This window comes from Vigna umbellata, chromosome 1 (assembly GCF_029865625.1).
Source record: "Vigna umbellata cultivar VRB3 chromosome 1, Vumbellata_1.0, whole genome shotgun sequence".
In the NCBI taxonomy this organism is placed as follows: Eukaryota; Viridiplantae; Streptophyta; class Magnoliopsida; order Fabales; family Fabaceae; genus Vigna; species Vigna umbellata.
Window position 1 is genome coordinate 57,603,567 of NC_142165.1, and position 21,262 is coordinate 57,624,828.

Consider the following 21,262-nt stretch of genomic DNA (forward strand, 5'->3'; position numbering starts at 1 on the left):
TGTGCAAAGTTCATTCCCATGGCCCCTGCTGCCAGTGTATTTCCTCTCCAAGCTGCTGCCAAGCTGGACCTCTTCAATTGGGCCGTGAGCTTCCTTTTCCAAATGAAGTCAGTGCCTCCTATTCCAAAAACAAAATCCACTTCTTCCAAAAGAAATTCCAAATGAATCCAATGTGCCTTCACGTACTACATCCCTTCTCTCGGTGGCTGCCTTGCTTGAATACGTGAGGCTTCTTCAAAGCTAGCTGGAAGCATGAAGTTATTTCCGTGTGAACCTCCCGAAAATGAATGCTTGGTGTAGGTTTTCTAAAAGAAAGAAAATGAGTTCAAGCACCGCATGTGCTCTTCCAGCTAGTAACCGTGTACCGCACCTCCTTTTCTTTATCTCCCATGCTACTTTATTTTAAGCCAAAAATAAGTGCTCTCCTTCTTTCTTCACGTGTTGATTGTTGGATGAAAGAAATAAGTGGGTGCAAGCCGTGGCATGAATGTGGAGCTACTTTTACTATTCAATAAATGAGGCCTCCTTGCAGCCAGCGTGTTCTTTTCTTGTGGGCCTCTCTTCTTTCCAAGCACACATTTATCATTTAACCTTCAAATGTTCCAAATTATATTTCCAAAATTTTTCTTGAAATCAATAATGCAAATAATAGCCTCAGATAATTCAAATTAATTAAAATAAGAATTTTTGATGAAATTAAGCACAATTAGCAAAAACGGAAAAGTATCGGACATTTAAGCACAATTCCCCAATTAATTATAGCACAATAAGCTAAGTGAAGTGAATAAAATATTGACTCATGAAACCCACTGCATGATTTATCACTGGCATAAAGCCTTCAGTAATGTAGGGTGGTGACATAACTTTGAAATTTGAGGTATTCCCTGCCTCTGTCAATTACAATTTCAAGTTACCATTTCCCCCAAATTGCTCTCGTCCCTTTTCCCCAAAAATCAAACTTTCGCTGTGAGGCTTCTTTATTTCATTTGCTTCCCTTCTTTTCTCATCTTTCGCTATGAGGCTTCCATCTTCCATCTTTCATTTGGTTCGTTGTGAAGAGAGCGGGCATTTGCAGTGGTGGACCATGGTTAGTGCAATCGTAGAGTGAAGGCTGCCTTCTTTCAGTTCACAATCATTCTCCATTTTGAGGTTGTCTCCCTTATTATTACGGTGAGTACCGTGATAGATGCTTTGGGGCTAGAGTTTCCTTGACCTGCATTGGTTCATTTGTGTTGAGATTGTTGATAGGGGGCACTGGTTTAGCTGAACCCACAATCTCAGTAATATCTGAGTTTTTGATGATGACAACACATAATTAATAATACATGTGTATTTTGTGTTACATGTTCTATGCTTACATGTTATATGCGTATATGAGAACATGATTATGTTGTTGTTGTGTTGTTCATTGCATTTCACTGTGTTATATATGTGATTTAATACATGAATGCATGACACATGTTTCTGGATGAGAAAAACCACAAGCACTAATGTTGAATTTTAATTGTGTGGCAAAAAACCAATTTTAAGTCGATTTCATTATCGGGTGAGTCGATTAAAACTTGTGTCTTTGCACAAACCTTTTTCAAAGTATGTTGTGAGATTTTTCAAAGAGAAATTTTTTCAAAACTAGATTTACACTGTTACATAGTCGATTATATGCGTGTTGCATTCGACTAAGTCTATTACTGTTTTGAAATTTTGTTAATGCTTGATATAATTGTCTAGTGGACATATTTTTAAATATGTTGACCAAGCATTAAATGTCATTCAACTGCATTAATTGCGAATTCAATTAATTGTTTTGACTGTTGCTAACTGCTATAACAGAATTGTTATATTCGACTACATTAGTAGCGCAATGACGAACGAATGTTGTTTAATATGAGATGAGTATGTTGTTGGGGTTAGATTTCGCCAAGTTCCCTCTCATGTATATGTAAGAATTCTTGAATTAATGTTAACGTCGTTCACTAAATCACTTAAACTCGATCCGTCGGCGAAGTAAGCATGTCCTTAATCACTAGTTCATGCCTATTAAATGTGAAGATCAAGAGCTTTAAGATAACCAAGACTCATACCCTCATCCCTGAGAAATATTACTCTTGAGAATAATTCAACAAGAACCTGAATTGTAAGGAACCTCCCGACAGTCATGCAATTCATAAATCATGTTATTGAATGAGTTAAACAAAGCAAGCGTTGTAATAGATGAATTACTCTAACAATTAATGAAAAAGCATATATTATTAAGAATAAATTCAAATACATGAGAGTTCACAAGGTTAAATCATCCCCCAACAACAAATAGAGTTTAGTTCACCATAAACATGGTGAAACTAGATGAATAATGGAGAAGAATGAGATAGAAAAACCCTAAAAATAGAAGATGGAAGCTCTCGCATCCAAATCCGCCTCCAGAGGGTGAAAGAGTGTGTTGTTGCGCTCCTCCTGGCAAAGATACAAAACCTAGGACGTCTGGGTCCTTTCAATAGAGTCGATTCAAAACATAAACAAGGTACGACCCATGTTGTTGTGGCTTAAGCGCCCTAAGTGGGGCGCCCAGGCGTCAAACGGTACTTTCTGGCGCTTAAGCGCCCAAAAGGGGCGCCCAGGCGGTGTGCGGTGCACTTTTGGCGCTCCAGCCCCCCTGAGAGGCGCCCAACCCTCGCAGATTTTTTCAGCACAGCGCTTGTTTCTCTTTTTCTGCAGTTCTGCTTGCTCCTTGAGTTTCGACTCCTTCATACTTTGACTCCTCTTCCAAATCACTTCATTAACCTACTAAAATAAGGGAATTTAGTCATAAAATCATTAAGTTCAACCTCAACTCCCTTATTCACACAACTTAACTGAAAATCAAGATTTCAAGCAAGTTTCTAAGTAGAAATGGGTGCAGTTAGTATCAAAATTACATCACAGATAATGGTATTTTCAACCATTATCAATGGTTATATTGGATAGTTTGGTGGAGGACGAGTGTCGTTGGCGTTCTCGCGGTGATTTGACGGTGGTTTGTCGATTTCATAGGTTCTGTTTTGGGTAAGATGGAGGTGAAGAGGGTGATGACGTGTGTTAACACATTGGCAAGTGTACCAAATCGTATCAAGTAATATAAAATGGTAAGACCAAGTATCATATCCTAGAAGACTCATGGCACTAAACAGTCATGTAATACCTTAACTAATTAAGACTTGACAACAATTTCATTAGTTTAGAATGCAAAATTCAGAAAAAGTAAATATGAATGCAATTTGATCAATTGGGGCAAAACACAAAAGTGAATGTGTGACATCCTACGCTGAAGGCCCTTTAAGGGAAAATCAGGCGCCCTACGACCTTCTTCAACCTTCTTTGGTACTTTATCTGTCCCTCTTGAGTTCCAACTCCTTGATACTTTTGCTCTTCTTCCAAATCATACCAATAACCTACAAAATTAAGGGAATTTAGTGATAAAATCATTAATTATACCCTCTACTCACTTATTCACAAAACTAAACTAAAAACATGAGTTCAAGCAAGCTTCTAAGTCAAAAAGGGTTTATTTAATATCAAAATTGCATCACAGATAAGGGTATTTTAACCCGTTGTCACAACCCCAAACTTGAAACTTTGCTTGTCCTCAAGCAAAATGTAACTCAGCTTAAACAAAAATAATAATACTACAATGGTCTAGCACACCAAAAAGCGTTTTCCTCTAGGATAAGTAAATCACTCATGTTTTCTCATTATACAAAGATTAGTTAAGATATAATGATGCTTTAGCCAATCAAACTTCAACTATGGTTCTCACATAATCAAGACATACACAATAGATGCAAACCTCATGAATAATCAACAACCAAGCAAGAATGTTATCATAAAGTGCATAGAACAATTCCTCACCCAGGATAGTGTTTCACTCAAACTCAAAGGTGTATAGTGAGGTGACACTCTTACACTCTACCATCACAATGTCACATGAATCAACTTTGCATTTCATTTAAATACCATCAAACGCACTCACAAGCAAGTTATCATCACAAGGGCTTTCAAGGCTTGTAACATGGCCGGGCTAAGAAGAAAATTGGTTTTTCTAGACAACAAAATTCCTTGAGTTAAGAGAGTTCATAATTCATTTATTTAATTAACAATAATCTCTCTTTCTCGTTTTATGTGAGAAACCAATCTTCAACTCATTCCCAACTTTCCTTTCATTTAGCTTAACCTTTTCTTTTCTTTCTTTTCTTCTCTTTTCTTTTTCTTTTGCTTTTTCTTTTGCTCAATGCTCTTTAAAGATTTTCACAAAGTTCTTTTCGGTTTCCCACAACCCCAAACTTGAATCATTCTCCATTACCATATAAACATACTCTACTCAACTCAAGGCAAGGATTTCAAAAAGGTTTTTCATATTTAGGCTCAAGGTTCAAAGGATAGAACAAACATTGTTCTTTGTTGGGTTCACATATTGGCATTGGTTTATATGCAAGAAGAACAAATGGCCTTGATCATGTGTAACAAGCAAGCAAGAGGTTTAATTATAGAAACTTAGGCAAAATTAATCATGCTTCCAAAGCAATAGCATTCAATCAATCAAAGACTCTAGAGTCCAACCTCTCACAGGTTAACTCAAGTTCCACAATTTGATAACATCTGCCCAGCAAATTAATCACAATTGAAATCATGCATCTGTTTCTAAAACAAATATGAGCAACCACCAACTGTGCTTAAAAGCTAAATCAATCATTAACTTCACATGCATCTCAAAACAATAAAGCAAACACAAGAATATTACTCATCACAAACCACAGTTTATCACATCATACCAAACCATTGCAGCACAATTCATTAAACCAAGTACATAAGCAAACTAAAATAAAAACACAAAGAAAACGAAAAATCTTGATCTAGTAGCATAGCATTCATCAGTAGATGCTTTAATCTAGTAGCATCCATCAGTAGATGCTCTCATCTGAATCTTCATCATGATAGCATCCATCAGTAGATGCTTTAATCTAGTAGCATCCATCAGTAGATGCTCCTCTTCATAGCAGCATCCATCAGTAGATGCTATCGTCTAAATCATCCTAGCATCCATCAGTAGATACTATCATTTGAGTCCCCATAGCATCCCTCAGTAGATGTTGTCCAGAATCCATTAGTAGATGTTGTCATTACTGGAAAGCAAAATCAAATCCAACCCACACAAATAATCAATTAAAAAGAAAAAGTCAGAATTTGGGTTGCCTCCCAGCAAGCGTTTGTTTAACGTCACGAGCCTGACCCTAATATCTCAATTTGGATTTTTAATGTTAGTGTTGTTCTCTCCTTCATCACACCAACATAACTTCAACAACTTCATTTTCACCAACTTGACTCTTCTAGAATATGGAGCTTCAATCTTAATAACTTCATTCGCTTTAATCGCCTTCATAACTCATAACTTGTCCCTATATATCACTGGTTTGCAGGTTTGAGCCCTTCATCTTCACACACCAAGTCTTGGTGAACTATCTTCTCTTTAATCTCTCTCTCCTCTTCCTTTACCTATGACAAGAAACAATTTTTACATCCCTTGACTAAGTCAGCAGCTTGGTTAGATACACTAGTCTTTGGTAGATCTTCATCTGCCGCTTTTGGAGTAGTCTTCTTCACTTGAATCGGTTGTTCATCATTAAAAACATTGAAAATCACCTCCTATTCCTAGTCTTTAAGCGTCAGAACTCCATCATCTACATTAATGATAGCCTTAGCTGTCTTCATGAATGGTCTTCCAAGAATGATAGGAATCTTCAAATCTTCCCTCATCTCCATCACTATGATGGACAAATTTGTAAACACCAAAATATGATGTCACAAACTTGTTTCACAATCGGCAAGTATGACCGAATCGTTCAAGTAATAAAACTTGGTAAGACCAAGTATCGTTCTTCCCAAAGGACTCACGGCCTAGTTTAGTTATGTGATTTCTTGATTAGCTAAGACTTAAGAAAACAATGATTGAAATTTTAATATGCAAGACGAAAATAAACATGTATGCATGAATTGATCAATGGCAAAGACATAAGATAAACACTTTCAATGGATTAAATGAATGAATATGTTGTTGGGGGTCAATTTCATCTCATCCACTCTCATATATTTTAGGAATTCATCATTCAAATCATCATTGTTAATGCCACTCACTAATGTACCATTCTAGATGGCTTCTCCCTAATCAAATAGTTCATACAATTCCTAGCATTCCTAATGATTAGTTCATTACCGCAGGAGCTTAAGGCAACCAATATAATATTGTCAGTAAAATATTGGGAGAAATTCCCCGGATCTAGATTTCCCCGTACGTGTCCGTATCAACAAAACCAATAATCATGCATTAGAATGAGTTAAACAATGCAAGCATTGAGCAAAGAGGAAAAACCCTAACTAATGATGAAAAGAAAGCATATGTCTTAATTCAAAGATGTATTCAACAAATCCATATATGAGAGCTTCAAGAGATTACATTGATTCCCCAACAAACATACAAGGTTTAGTTCACCATATTCATGGTGAACCTAGATGAATAACAATGAAAGTATGAAAGAATAAACCCAATAAAGTGGAAGAGGTAGCCTGAGCATCCAAGATCCTCCTTCAAAGGGGTGAAAGAGAGAGTGTTTGCCTCGTTTCTGCCAAAGATACTGACTAAAGGACGTGCAAGCCCTTATATACTAATCTAGAGTTACAAAAGATTACAAAAGCCCAAGCCCAAAAAGTGCCGCTCAGCGCCATTTACCGCTCAGCGGTGGTTACGCGTCTTCTTTCTTCCCCTCAGCGGCCATTTGCCCCTCAGCGGTTCCAACGCCACCTCTTGAGTGCCGCTCAGCGGTAGTTTGCCGCTGAGCGGTGCCTTCGACTTCTCCTTTTTGCACTCTTTCTTGTCTTTTCTAATGTCCTCTCTCTCATTCTTCACTTCTTTCACCAAATTCACCTCAAAACCTGCACAAAAACACTCAAATCAAGCATAAACCTGTCCAGCTCTCTTATTTCTGAAAATATAAACAAAATGCATGATTTCAAGCTAGTTTCTAAGTCTAAAGGTTGCTTTTAGTATCACTTTTAAGCATGAAAATAACAGTTTTTCAACTGTTATCACAACCCCAAACTTAGAACTTTGCTTGTCCTCAAGCAAATAAAATGTAACTCCATCTCCAACCAATTCATATGATGGTTCACTCATTCAAAATCCTCTTTTCAAGATAAGTAACAACTTCACTCAAACTTATGACCAAGAGTTCAATCAAGATGTGCACATGCTTTAGTATTCACAAAGTCATTTAAATTCCAACAAATGCTATTTTTCATGAATGATCAATCAATTAAGCATGGATGTTCATGTGCTTATGGAATCTTTCCTCACTAGGTAAAGTGTTTCACTCAACACACAAGTGTATAAGAGGTAAAGTGTTTCACTCATTCACTCCACTATCACAATGTCACATGAATCAACTTTGCCTTTCATTTTACCACAATCAAAAACATTCACAAGCATGCATCATCACAAGGACTTTTCAATGGCTTATAATGTGGCTGGGCTAACAAGAAAATTGGTTTTTCTGGATCACAAAATCCTTGAGTTAAGAGAATCATAACAACACAATCTTCTTATTCATTCCCAACTTTCTTTTGCCTTTGCTTTTGCATTTGCATTGAGCTTTGCTTCTTTTTCTTTTCTTTTCTTTGCATATTCTTACTTTTTAGCTCTTAGCTCAATGTTTTTTTCTTTTTCATGTTTCCCCAATAACCCCAAACTTGAACATTTAACAATACCACACAAGATCTTCTACTTAACTCAAGGTAAAGATTTTCAATCAAGGGTGTTCAGTGTATATTTAAGGCTAAGGGTTCAAAGGATAGAACACAACGTGTTCTCTTTTAGAAGGCTAACTTTATGAATTTGGCCAATAAAAAGGGTTTCAACAACACGGCCTTTGATCATATGATGCAAAACAAGCAATTGATTCAATCATAAAAAACCTGGGCAAAGTCATTCATGCTTTTAAAGTAATAGCATTCAACAATAACAACTCTGGAGCTCAAAACCTCACATATAAGCTCATTCACATTTGACATGCACATCCTGCTTAATTTCACAATCACAATCATGATATTATGCATTTGTTCACAAAGCTTGTGAATCACCTGTATAAGCATTTTAATGTGCACATCATCTCAACATCAATCAATCAATAAGCATCATTCAAGCATTACTTATCACACAATCACAGTTAATAGCAAACCATCACAAGAAACCAGGTTTCAAATAGAGTACATCAAACCCTAATCTAAAAACAAAAACAAATAAGTTCAGAAAACTTAAACCACAAAAGCATAATCATATGATAGCATTCATCAGTAAATGCTATCTCAGCTCCTCATCAGTCTGAGCTGTCCTCTGTATCTTCCTCTTCTTCCTCATCATCATCATCATCAAACGCATCCTCCTCCTCAGCTTCATCTTCATCCATGTCTCGGGCTGAAGCTTCAGCTGCTTCAGCTCCTCCATGCCATGGTTCTTCTGGCCAAGCTACCACATTATGGAATTCATCCATAGTCCACCTGTGTGCTGGAGGGGTATCATACATCCCCACTATCATCTCAGCCGTGGCCACCTGCCCTCTGTGGATGGACTGCAACTGAGCACCTATAAGAGACATATACATGTCCCTCATCTGGAATGGTTCTGCCTCATGAGTATCAGCAGAAGTCCTGCCCTGTGCTGGCCTTCTCTCTCTACGAGCCTGGCGTGGTGGCACTGGCTGGGCTGCCTCCTCTCCTCCACAATACTGTCTGTAATAGGCCTCATCTATAGCTTTTCTTGGCCTCTCAAATGGTGGAACAGAAGTGTCCACCCCAGCTAGCTTGCAAAGGTGAGTGATCAAAGAAGGATGTCCCAGTGGTGCTTTGTTGTTTGAGGTGTTAGCACACACACTAATCTCATCAGCTATCACCTGCCCAATATTAACATTCAAGTTTCTGATAACACAGTAGATGAATAGTGCCCTGCTGAGAGTAATATCTGACACATGTGAACATGGCTGAATGTTGGCATGAGAAAACGCCATCCAATACTTTGCAAGAGGAGTCAAATCTGTCCTCCTAATGTTAACCACTGAGCCAGATCTATTCCTTTGGAAGTGTCCTCCAGGTATACACAATACTCTCTCCACATCCTCATAATCAGCACCTTCCTCCATGCTAAGAGCAAACTGGCATTGCTCACCAGCCCACACAATATCCAGAAAGTTATTTATGGAGTCAGGATCATACCTGATAGCATGGCCTCTAACATAGCCCAAATAATTCTCAGCTGGATAATCACCAATCTTCTTTGCATTGGTGTAAAATTCTTTCACCACAGCTATGTTGGCAGGTGATGGATAAGTGGCTAGCTTTCCCCAATCATTCCCTAACACTTGCTCTCCAAATTGAGGAGCAAAGTTAGGTATCATTCCAACCTTTCTCTCCATTAGAAGTCTCCTGTCCTGAACCACCCTAAAGTGCTTCTCATGTTTCCTAGAGAGGAACCTGCCATTATGGGGCTGCTCTGGTTCCTTTTCCTTTCTCTTGGTTGCCATGGTTTTCAATCTCTTTCCTGAAGAGGATGCCATTCCTGCATTCAAACATAAATCCAAAACCACAGAACATGATGTTCATCATTAGTAAACTCAGAACACAACTCCTTTCGAAGCTAAACCACCGCTGAGGGCCAGAATTTCCCCTCAGCGCCACCAGTGCCACATTCAAACACGCAATAAACCAGAAAAACAAATCTGGCAGAGTGCCGCTCAGCGGTAAATGCCGCTCAGCGGTGATCTGCAGATTTTTGCAAATCTCTTTTTTAAAACAGTCCTAACTCCACCCAAATGCAATTTTCAGTTTTCCAGTTCATAATCAAGCAGTTTAATCGGTTCAAACATCAAATATATCATCAAATCATGCATAGAAACTAAAACCCCTAAGTATTCATGCTTTGACAATCACATTTAATTTCAAAAACCCTAGAATGAACAAAATGCATTTTACTTACTTGGGTGGAGATGCTAGATGATATGAGAATGCTTCCAAACTAGAATGCTCTCTTCCAACCCCAAACTTTGATAGCACACTAGTGTAAAAGTGAGTGGAAGAGAAATTTTCTAAAGAGGGAAGAGTAAAAAGATGTGGGAAACCTAAGAGGAGATATGTGGGAGTCTTAGTGCAGAGAAGAGCTTGAAAGAATGTAAAAACGCGCAGCTTAGGGTTTAAAAATACCCCAATGGGCTCGGGTTCCGCTAAGGGGAACTTAAGCCCATCTGCGATAGTACCGCTCAGCGGTAATTGCCGCTCAGCGGCACTTTCTTGATGTGCCCTTCTCCTTCTTTTCTTGACCTACGTGCCTTCCTAGCATACCCCTCATAGGTTCCCTGCAATTCAATGTTAAAAATGCTTATGCAAATCCTAAAAATAAACAAACAAAAACAATCAATCAACTGGGTTGCCTCCCAGGTAGCGCTTGTTTAACGTCACGAGCCTGACCCAAATTCCACCAACACCCATCAGTAGGTGTTTCCAACTTACCAGCACCCATCAGTAGGTGCAAAATTTTCTCACCAACACCCATCAGTAGGTGTTACAAACCTAACATCCTTCAGTAGATGCTGGATCCAACAAAAATATTTACAAAACTAATGTTCACAAATTAAAAATTACAAAACCAAATCAAAAGTTTTTAAATTCACTGGGTTGCCTCCCAGCAAGCGCTCTTTTAATGTCATTAGCTTGACCCAGTAAAGCTCAAGTTCCTTCTTCTTTTTCTTCTTCTTCCTACTAAACTTCTTCAGAAATTTGATCAAACCAGGAACCTGTTGCAATGTCTCAATCATAGGAACTTTAATCTCCAATTTCTTGAAGATTTCCATAAAGCACTTAAATTTCTTTTCCTTCCTATGATTCTTCTTTAGATGAGGATGTGATTTTTCATGTGATTTCTTCTTCTTTCCTCTCATCTTCTTTTTCTTCCTTTTTCTCTCCCTAAATTTTCTCTTTTTCTCTTCTTTTAATTTTTTCTTCCTTTCTCTTTTTCTCCTCAACTTCTTTATCTTCACACAAATTTTCTTTCTCTCTTCTCTCTCAACCAATTCTTTTTCTTTTTCTTCATCTTTATCTTTCTCACTCAACTCTTCTTTCTCTTTTCTCTCTACCCTTTCCTCATCTCCCTCTAATTTTTCCTCATCAAGAATCTTGTCACTTTCAGTGATAATGACTTGCCCTTCCTCCTTAAGGTTAACATCAGTATTAACATCATCATTTAATATCTGACTAATGTGACGAAGTTGCATCTCCATTCTTTTACATGATTCTTCAATGCTTTTCTGAGTAGAGTCGGAATTTTTCAAAAATCGTTGAAGGGTGTCCTCCAACCTATCCAAACTTCCTGATAGAAAGGGTTGTTGCTGCCATTGTTGTTGTGGTTGGTTCTCAAATTGTCCAGCAGCTTGCCAAAATTGGCTTTGATCCATGCTTGAGTGAGGTTCCCACCATTGGTTGAGATTACTTTGGTAGAATTGAGTGCCCCTATAGTTAAACTCTTGACCAAATTGCATTCTGCAGACATTAGGCACAAAACCCTAAAAACAATTGTTAGCACAAAAAGATATAGAAGAAAATAAAGATTGAAAAGATATAAGAAGATAAAAGATTTAGAAGATAGAATCAAATAAAATAGAATAAAACCTAATCTAAAAAATAAAATCTAATCTAAAAGATAAAATAAAATAAAATCTAACCTAACCTAAAAGATAGAATAAGAATAAAATAAAATCTAACCTAAAAAGATAAAAAGATAAAATCTAATAAAATAAAATAAAATCTAATCTAAAAAGATAAAATAAAATCAAATAAAAACCGAAAAATAAAAAACAGAAAATAAAAACAGAAAACAGAAAAACAGAAAACAGAAAAAATAAAATAAAATAAAATAAAATACAAACTGAAAAATATAAACAGAAAAATAAAATAAAATAAAAAATTCGAAATTTAAAATAAAATAAAAAAAAATAAGTCAAAGATAATCAATAATCACACAAATTAACCAGTTAAACCATGAATCCCCGGCAACGGCGCCAAAAACTTGATGGACAAATTTGTAAACACCAAAATATGATGTCACAAACTTGTTTCACAATCGGCAAGTATGACCGAATCGTTCAAGTAATAAAACTTGGTAAGACCAAGTATCGTTCTTCCCAAAGGACTCACGGCCTAGTTTAGTTATGTGATTTCTTGATTAGCTAAGACTTAAGAAAACAATGATTGAAATTTTAATATGCAAGACGAAAATAAACATGTATGCATGAATTGATCAATGGCAAAGACATAAGATAAACACTTTCAATGGATTAAATGAATGAATATGTTGTTGGGGGTCAATTTCATCTCATCCACTCTCATATATTTTAGGAATTCATCATTCAAATCATCATTGTTAATGCCACTCACTAATGTACCATTCTAGATGGCTTCTCCCTAATCAAATAGTTCATACAATTCCTAGCATTCCTAATGATTAGTTCATTACCGCAGGAGCTTAAGGCAACCAATATAATATTGTCAGTAAAATATTGGGAGAAATTCCCCGGATCTAGATTTCCCCGTACGTGTCCGTATCAACAAAACCAATAATCATGCATTAGAATGAGTTAAACAATGCAAGCATTGAGCAAAGAGGAAAAACCCTAACTAATGATGAAAAGAAAGCATATGTCTTAATTCAAAGATGTATTCAACAAATCCATATATGAGAGCTTCAAGAGATTACATTGATTCCCCAACAAACATACAAGGTTTAGTTCACCATATTCATGGTGAACCTAGATGAATAACAATGAAAGTATGAAAGAATAAACCCAATAAAGTGGAAGAGGTAGCCTGAGCATCCAAGATCCTCCTTCAAAGGGGTGAAAGAGAGAGTGTTTGCCTCGTTTCTGCCAAAGATACTGACTAAAGGACGTGCAAGCCCTTATATACTAATCTAGAGTTACAAAAGATTACAAAAGCCCAAGCCCAAAAAGTGCCGCTCAGCGCCATTTACCGCTCAGCGGTGGTTACGCGTCTTCTTTCTTCCCCTCAGCGGCCATTTGCCCCTCAGCGGTTCCAACGCCACCTCTTGAGTGCCGCTCAGCGGTAGTTTGCCGCTGAGCGGTGCCTTCGACTTCTCCTTTTTGCACTCTTTCTTGTCTTTTCAAATGTCCTCTCTCTCATTCTTCACTTCTTTCACCAAATTCACCTCAAAACCTGCACAAAAACACTCAAATCAAGCATAAACCTGTCCAGCTCTCTTATTTCTGAAAATATAAACAAAATGCATGATTTCAAGCTAGTTTCTAAGTCTAAAGGTTGCTTTTAGTATCACTTTTAAGCATGAAAATAACAGTTTTTCAACTGTTATCACACTACAAAGTCCATCGGGAATTTCAGTTTATCAATTTGAACCACTACATCATCCACTACACCATAAGGATTTTTGGTTGATCCATCCGCCATTTGGACCACCATCTTTGTGGGTTTAACCTCAAGACCATCAATCTTCTTAAGCACAGATAGGGGCATCAAATTGATGTTTGACCCTAAATCAATTAAAGCTTTCCCTACATCATAATTCCCAATAGTGTCAGGAATAGTAAAACTTTCCAGATCTTTGACTTTAAGAGGAAGCGTCATCTGCAGAATAACACTATAATTACCCTGTACTTCAATTGTTTCCTCATCTAAATTCTTTTTGAGGAACTTCTTCAAAAATTTTGCATAGACAAGAATTTGTTGCAATGCCTCAGTCAATGGAATAGTAATCTCCAATTTCTTGAAGATCTCCTTGAAACACCCTAATTGTTTCTCTTTTTCCTTCCCAAAATAAACTTTGGGATAAGGAAGAGACTTCTCAACTTTTCTCTCTTTTCTCTCACCCTTTTCTTCTTCTTTTCTTTCCCCCTTTTCTTTCTTCTTTTTCTTCCTCTCGACCTCACTTTTTCTCTCTTCAATTTCTTCTTTTTTTTTCACTCAACTCAACTTTTTCTTTTCCCTCCATTTTTGTTTCATCTAACCTCTCACTACTTATACTCATAATAACATTACAATCCTCTTTAGGGTTAACTTCAGTATTAGCCCCAAACTGCTTTTCAAATTTATCCTCCAACTTTTTAGCCAATTAGCCAACCTGTATCTCCAAATTCCTTATGGCAACTTCAGTGCTTTTATGATTGGAGATAGACACCTGCATAAATTGTTGGAGTGTCTCTTCTAGCTTTGTAGTTCTTTCAGATAATGAGGGTTGTGGTTGTCATTGTTGTTGTGGTGGTCTATTGAATTGCCCAACTTGCCATTGACCCATACTTGGGTGAGGTTTCCACCCTTGGCTGTAATTACCTGGACGGACCTGATTACCCATATAGTTGACTTCCTCTTGGGTATTAGAAGGCATGGCACATTGACCGTTAATATGATCTCCACCACATAACTCACAAAGTTGTTGTTGAACTTGTGAAACATTCTACAACTCCTTTGGCAATTGAGAGATTTTCTTCATCAGAGTTTCCAATTGTTGAGTCATGTAATACCTTAACTAAAGACTTAAGAACAATTTGAATGGTTTATAATGCAAAATGCAGAAAAAGTAAATATGAATGCAATTTGATCAATTGGGGCAAAACACAAAAGTGAATGGATGATTTTGATAATATGAGATGAGTATGTTGTTGGGGTTTAGATTTCACCATCCTTACTCTCATGCAGATGAGAATTCATCTTCTTTATTCAATTGTTAACGTCACTATCTAAATTACTTAAAACCCGATCCATCGGCGAAGAAAGTCTGTCCTTAATTATTAGACCACAATCCCTTGCATCTTTAATAATTAATTTTGCATTATGAACATAATCTTAAGACAACCAAACCTCCTATCCCCATCCTTGAGCAATATTGCTTTTGGAGAAATTCTCCAGATCTTGGTCTCTAGGTATTTCCCAATAACAAAGAATACCATAAAATCATGCCATGAATGATCAAAATATAACAAGCATAGAGCAAAGGAGAAAATCTCTAACAATTAATGAAAGAAGCATATAATAATTTAGAACAAATTCAAATACATGAGAGTTTAGAGGTTATGATAACAGTTGAAAAATTGTTATTTTTATACTTAAAATTGACTTCAATTACAACCTTTATGACTTAGAAATTAGCTTGAACTCATGATTTTATTGAATTGTTGGAACTGAAAGAGTTGGACAGGTTTTATGCTTGATTTCCTTGATTTTTGCAGGTTTAAAGATGAATTTGATGAAAGAAGTGAAGTAGGAAAGAGATGGAGGCAGAAAAGGACACAAAAAGTGCAAAAGAAGAGAATCAGCGCTGAGCGGCAGCACTCTCAAAGACCCGTTGGCATCGCTGAGGGGAAGAATTGACCACGCGCTATTACCGTTGAGCGATATTTACCGCTGAGCGACACTTTTATGGGCTTGGGCCTAATTTTCTATAATTTTTAGAATAGTATATAAGCTTTAGGACGTCCTAGGGTTTGTATCTTTGGTTGGAACGAAGCATAAACACACTTTTCACCCCTTGGGGGTAGAATTGAAGATGGTGACGGGTCTCCTCTTCTCCTTCTCGAGTTTTTCTATCTCTTCCATTCTTTCATTCCATTGTTCATCTAGTTCTTCCATGATGATGGAGAACTAAATTTTTATTTTGTTGTTGGGGAGTCAATGTAAATCCTTAGAAACTCTCTTGTATGGAATTTGTTCTTCAAGATCATTTTTATGATACATGCTTTCTTTCATTAATAGTTAGGATTTTTCCTCTTTGCTCAAAGCATGCATTGTTTAACTCATTCGATGTCATGATTATTGGTTTTGTCCATATGGACACATACGAGGAAATCTAGATCTGGGGAATCTCTCCCAACAGTATAATACAAACCTACACATAGGAGTATGATGGTTGGTTGCCTTTAAGCTTCTGTTCACTATAATGCATGATTAATTACTAGGGAGAAAAGACATTGTAAACTAGTGATTATGATTAGGCTTTCTTCGCCGAGACATCGGGTTTAAGGTAATTTAGAGAGTGGCATTAACATTAATGAAAAGAATGATGAATTCCTAAATACAAGAGAGTGGATAGGATGAAATTGATAAACCCCAACAACATATTCATCCATATATTTCAATTCACATGTTTTTTTTCTTCTTGCCCATTGATGATCTCATGCATACATATTTACTTTTCAGTCTTTCGCATTTGAAACTTACAACAATTTGTTCACAAGTCTTAATTAATCAATAAACCACATAATTGTCTAGGCCGTGAGTCCTTTGGGAGAACGATACTTGGTCTTACCAGGTTTATTACTTGATACGATTCGGTAACACTTGTCAAGGGTTAACAAGTTTTTGACTCCGTTTTCGGGGATTCAAAATTTGTTCATCAGATTAAATCTTCCCCAATAACAAATGAGTTTAGTTCTCCATAATCATGGAGAAACTACGTATACAATGGAATGAAAGTGATAGAAAAACAATTGAAACTAAAGAGGAGAGCTCCCTCATCCAATTCTCCCTCTAGAGAGTGGAAAAGTCTATTTTTGCATCTTTGCTGCCCAAAGATACCAATCCTAGGGCGTGCAAGTTCTTAAGTAGAGAAAAAATAAGGTCCAAGCCCAATAACGCTCAACTCCCCTACTTAGGGCAACCGGGCAAGCTTGCGAGAGAACTGGCACTCAGGGCCCTCAGAGGGCGCCCAGGCAGTGTGCGACACAAAGAAGCTAGCGCTTAGCATCCTGAATGGGGCGCCCAGGTGGTGATGAATGACATCCTATGCTGAGGGCCCTTTAAAAGGAAAATCAAGCGCCCTGCGACCTTCATCAGCCTTCTTCTCTGGTACTTTATCTGTCCCTCTTGAGTTCCAACTCCTTGATATTTTTACTCTTCTTCCAAATCATACCAATAACCTACAAAATTAAGGGAATTTAGTGATAAAATCATTAAGTATACCCTCTACTCACTTATTGACAAAACTAAACTAAAAACATGAGTTCAAGCAAGCTTCTAAGTCAAAAAGGGTTGATTTAATATCAAAATTGCATCACAGATAACCGTATTTTCAACCGTTATCAACGTGTCAACATCATTGGGCAAATTGGTGTATGGAGGATCATGGACACATGGCAACATGTTGGCCAGATTCATAAGTGGAGGATTGCCATGTCGCAAAATCTTGTTGATTTTGATCTTGTGAGTGGTAGGAGGGGTGTGTATAGGAAAATTAGAGGGTGTAAAACAGATTTTGTGGCCCCATGCTGAAAAAAAATGTATAAGTGAGAATTAGGAGTGCTTTTAACTCCATGTATATTTCTTTCTAGAGTAAACTAATTTTGGCCTTATTTTGTAACTCGAGCCATTTAATTTCATGCTTCGAATGAATCAAACTTTAACTTCAGTTGCATCAACAAAAATTAGAATATTCAAAATTAATTTATGCAACTAAAACACTTTTAAAGACCTTTTAATTTCCAATTATTACAAATCCTGTTCAAACCAATCATTTAAACACAAAATTTTCATCAAAATTTCATAATAAACTTAAAATGTGGGCATAAATATGCACTCATCAATCACCAAATCAAACTTGTGCCAAAGTAAGATTCGTCTTATGAGTCTAGGCTTTAAGTCTTACTTTTTCATCAAGTATTTAAGAACTACATGGTTTGTATAGACTGTGATCTCAGAGCCAATATGGTCTGAACTTTTCTAACCCGTAGGTAAGGGCTAGAATTTCCTTTTTAGTTGTGTGATAATTGACTTGGGCCTCATTAAGAGCCTTGTTGTCCTTTCTCTGCCCCAAAATAGCACCAATAGTGTATTGGCTCCTATGTTACCTTCATAAATGATCTTCAACGATCCTTACACACCTTGGTCATGGAGCTTCAAGCACTCTACTATTGATGCATAGTTGCGTTCTCTACACAAAGTGTTGTAAGCTTTTCCTCGTATCTGCATTGCATTTTCTCTAACTATCGTTGCATGTTTATGATCATTGCATTTTTTATTTCCTTAACAACTACGCTACTCCTCATATTTCTTTTTGTCACCATAAGGTTATAACACTAATCACTTCGCCCCACGATGGACACCAAAATGATTCAGATGTGGGATCAAGGTCAATTGTTCAGGCTCTGTTGTGTTGTTTGAGGTCCAAACGCTATCCTGGACGGTCTCTTGTGCATCATGTGAGTGGTTGATGACAAATTTATGAACACCGAAAAATGACGCCAAAAACTTGTTTAACCCTCGGCAAGTGTGACCGAATCGTATCAAGTAATAAACTCGGTAAGACCAAGTATCGTTCTCCCAAAGGACTCACGGCCTACTTAGTTATATGATTTCTTGATTATTTAAGACTTGAGAACAAATTGTTATAAGTTTCAAATGCAAAAGACAAAAAGTAAACATGTATGCATGTGATGATAATGGGAAAGAAGAAACAAAACACGTGAATTGAAATATGTGGATGAGTATGTTGTTGGGGCAATCAATTTCATCTTATCCACTCTCATATATTTTAGGAATTCATCATTCTTTTCGTCAATGTTAATGTCACTCTCTAAATTACCTTAAACCCGATGTTTGGGCGAAGAAAGCCTAGTCATAATCACTAGTTTACAATGTCTTGTCTCCCTAGCAATTAATCATGCATTATAGTGAACAGAAGCTTAACGGCAACCAACCATCATACTCCTATGTCTAGGTTTATACTACTATTGGGAGAGTTTCCCTGGATCTAGATTTCCCCGTATGTGTCCATATCGACAAAACCAATAATCATGACATCGAATGAGTTAACAACGCATGCTTTGAGCAAAGAGGAAAAATCCTAACTAATGATGAAAGAAAGCATGTATCATAAATATGATGTTTAAACACAAAATTCCATATATGAGAGCTTCAAAAGATTACATTGATTCCCCAACAACAATACAAGTTTAGTTCTCCATCGTCATGGAAGAACTAGATGAACAATGGAATGAAAGAATGGAAGAGATAGAAAAACCCGAGAAAGAGAAGAGGAGAGTCGTCACCATCTCCAATTCTACCCCTATGGGATGAAAAGTGTGTTTCTGCTTCGTACTCTGCCAAAGATACAAACCCTAGGAAGTCCTAAAGCTTATATATTATTCTAAAAATTACAGAAAAGTAGGCCCAAGCCCAAAATAATGGCACTCAGCGGTAAGTGCGTGTGTTGAATTCTTCCCCTCAGCTTCACTTTCACCCCTCAGCGGTGCCAACGAGTGTTAAGTAGTGCCGCTCAACGGTAAAATGGCGCTGAGCGGTACTTGCGGCTTCTCTTCTTTTGCACTTTTTGAGTTCTTTTATGATTCCATCTCTATCCTTCTTCACTTCTTTCATCAAATTCACCTTAAAACCTGCATAAAACACTGAAATCAAGCATAAACCTGTCCAACTCTCTTATTTCCAAAAATATAAACAAAAGCATGATTCCAAGCTAGTTTCTAAGTGTTAAAGGTTGTTTTTAGTATCAATTTTAAGCATGAAAATAACAGTTTTTCAACTGCTATTAGTGGTCTTCTTATGAGTTAACATATAACCTATCTTCTTACCTCAAACTTTCCTTTATAGGTTTTGTGGTGAGCTTTTTATTAAAGTTGACCTAATTATCCCCCAAACGTGTGATAAACAAATTTTTAATTCCCGAAAACGGAGTCAAAAACTTATTAAGACGTCGACAAGTGTACCGAATCGTATCAAGTAATAATAAATGGTAAGACCAAGTATCGTTTCACAAGAGACTCACGGCACTAAACAGCTATGTGATTACTCAACTAATTAAGACTCTAAAGAACAAATTTTGGGGTTTTTGGATGCAAATGCAATAAAATAAACATGAATGCAATTGGATCAATTGAGGCTAAACACAAGAATGAATGGATGAAGTTGATGATACTATTGTTGGGTTTAGATTTCACCTAATTTACTCTCATGCATATATGAATTCATCTTCTTCATTAATGTTAATGCCACTTTCTAATTTACCTTAAACCCGATGTCTCGGTGAAGAAAGCCTACTCCTAATTACTAGTTCACAATGTCTTGTCTCCCTAGTAATTAGTCATGCATTACATTCACACAGAAGCTTAAAGGAAACTGATCTTCCTATTCCTATGTCTAGGTAATGTTGCTTCCAGGAGAATTTCCCCAGCTCTAGATTTCCCTGTATGTGTCCATATCGACAAAATCAAAGATCATGCAATTGAATGAGTTAAACAAAGCATGCAAAGAGTAAACAGGAAAAACCCTAACAATTAATGAAGTAAAGAACTTATAATAAGAATCAATTCAATACATGCACTACAAGAAAAAGAAAAATTATCTACTGGTATTTATATACGGATTTTGATCCGCATATAACACAGGTATTACATACGAATTTTACATACGGATCATAAAAAATAAGTTACATACGGATTTTATATACGGATTTTATCTACTGATATTTTTGTATGTAAAATTCGTATATAATGTTGGCGCGTTTAGGCGAGAACTTTATCTAAGGATATTATCCGTATATAACCATTTAAAATCCATATGTAATTCGGAAATACATTATCTATCGATATTATATACGGAATGTTAAAATAAATTATTAAAAATTAATAAAAAAGTAAAACTTAAAATGTAGGTTTTGGTTGTTTTGTGCTTGGACATTTTCATTTGCCTCCGTGGTTAAAAAGCCCTAGGGTTTTAGGAAGGAGAGCGAGGAGTGTGACGACGACACCATCTACCTCTACGACCTCTCTGCTGCCTCTTCCCTCGGTTCCCTCAACCAACACTATGACTCTATCACCGCCCTCTCCTTTTACGCCCTTCTCAATCTCCCTTTTCCCTGCAACCTCATCTTCGCCGATCTTACCACGCTCTTCGTCCACCGGAACGCCGCTATCAACGACCTCGTTCTGCACCCGTCCGGTGAGTGCGCCCTCACCGTTGCTCGTGACAACTGCCTCACCATCTTTAACCTCATTCGCGGCAGTCGCAACTACTGCTTGCGCCTCGACAAGGAATTGTGCTTCTTCAAATTCTTCAAATTGGAATGCTCCAAGCCCGTTTTCTGCGCTGCTCCTGTTACGATATGTGCTTCTTCAAATTCTTTCTCTGTTTTCTCGAATTATCATCGAATATCAAGTTGGTTATT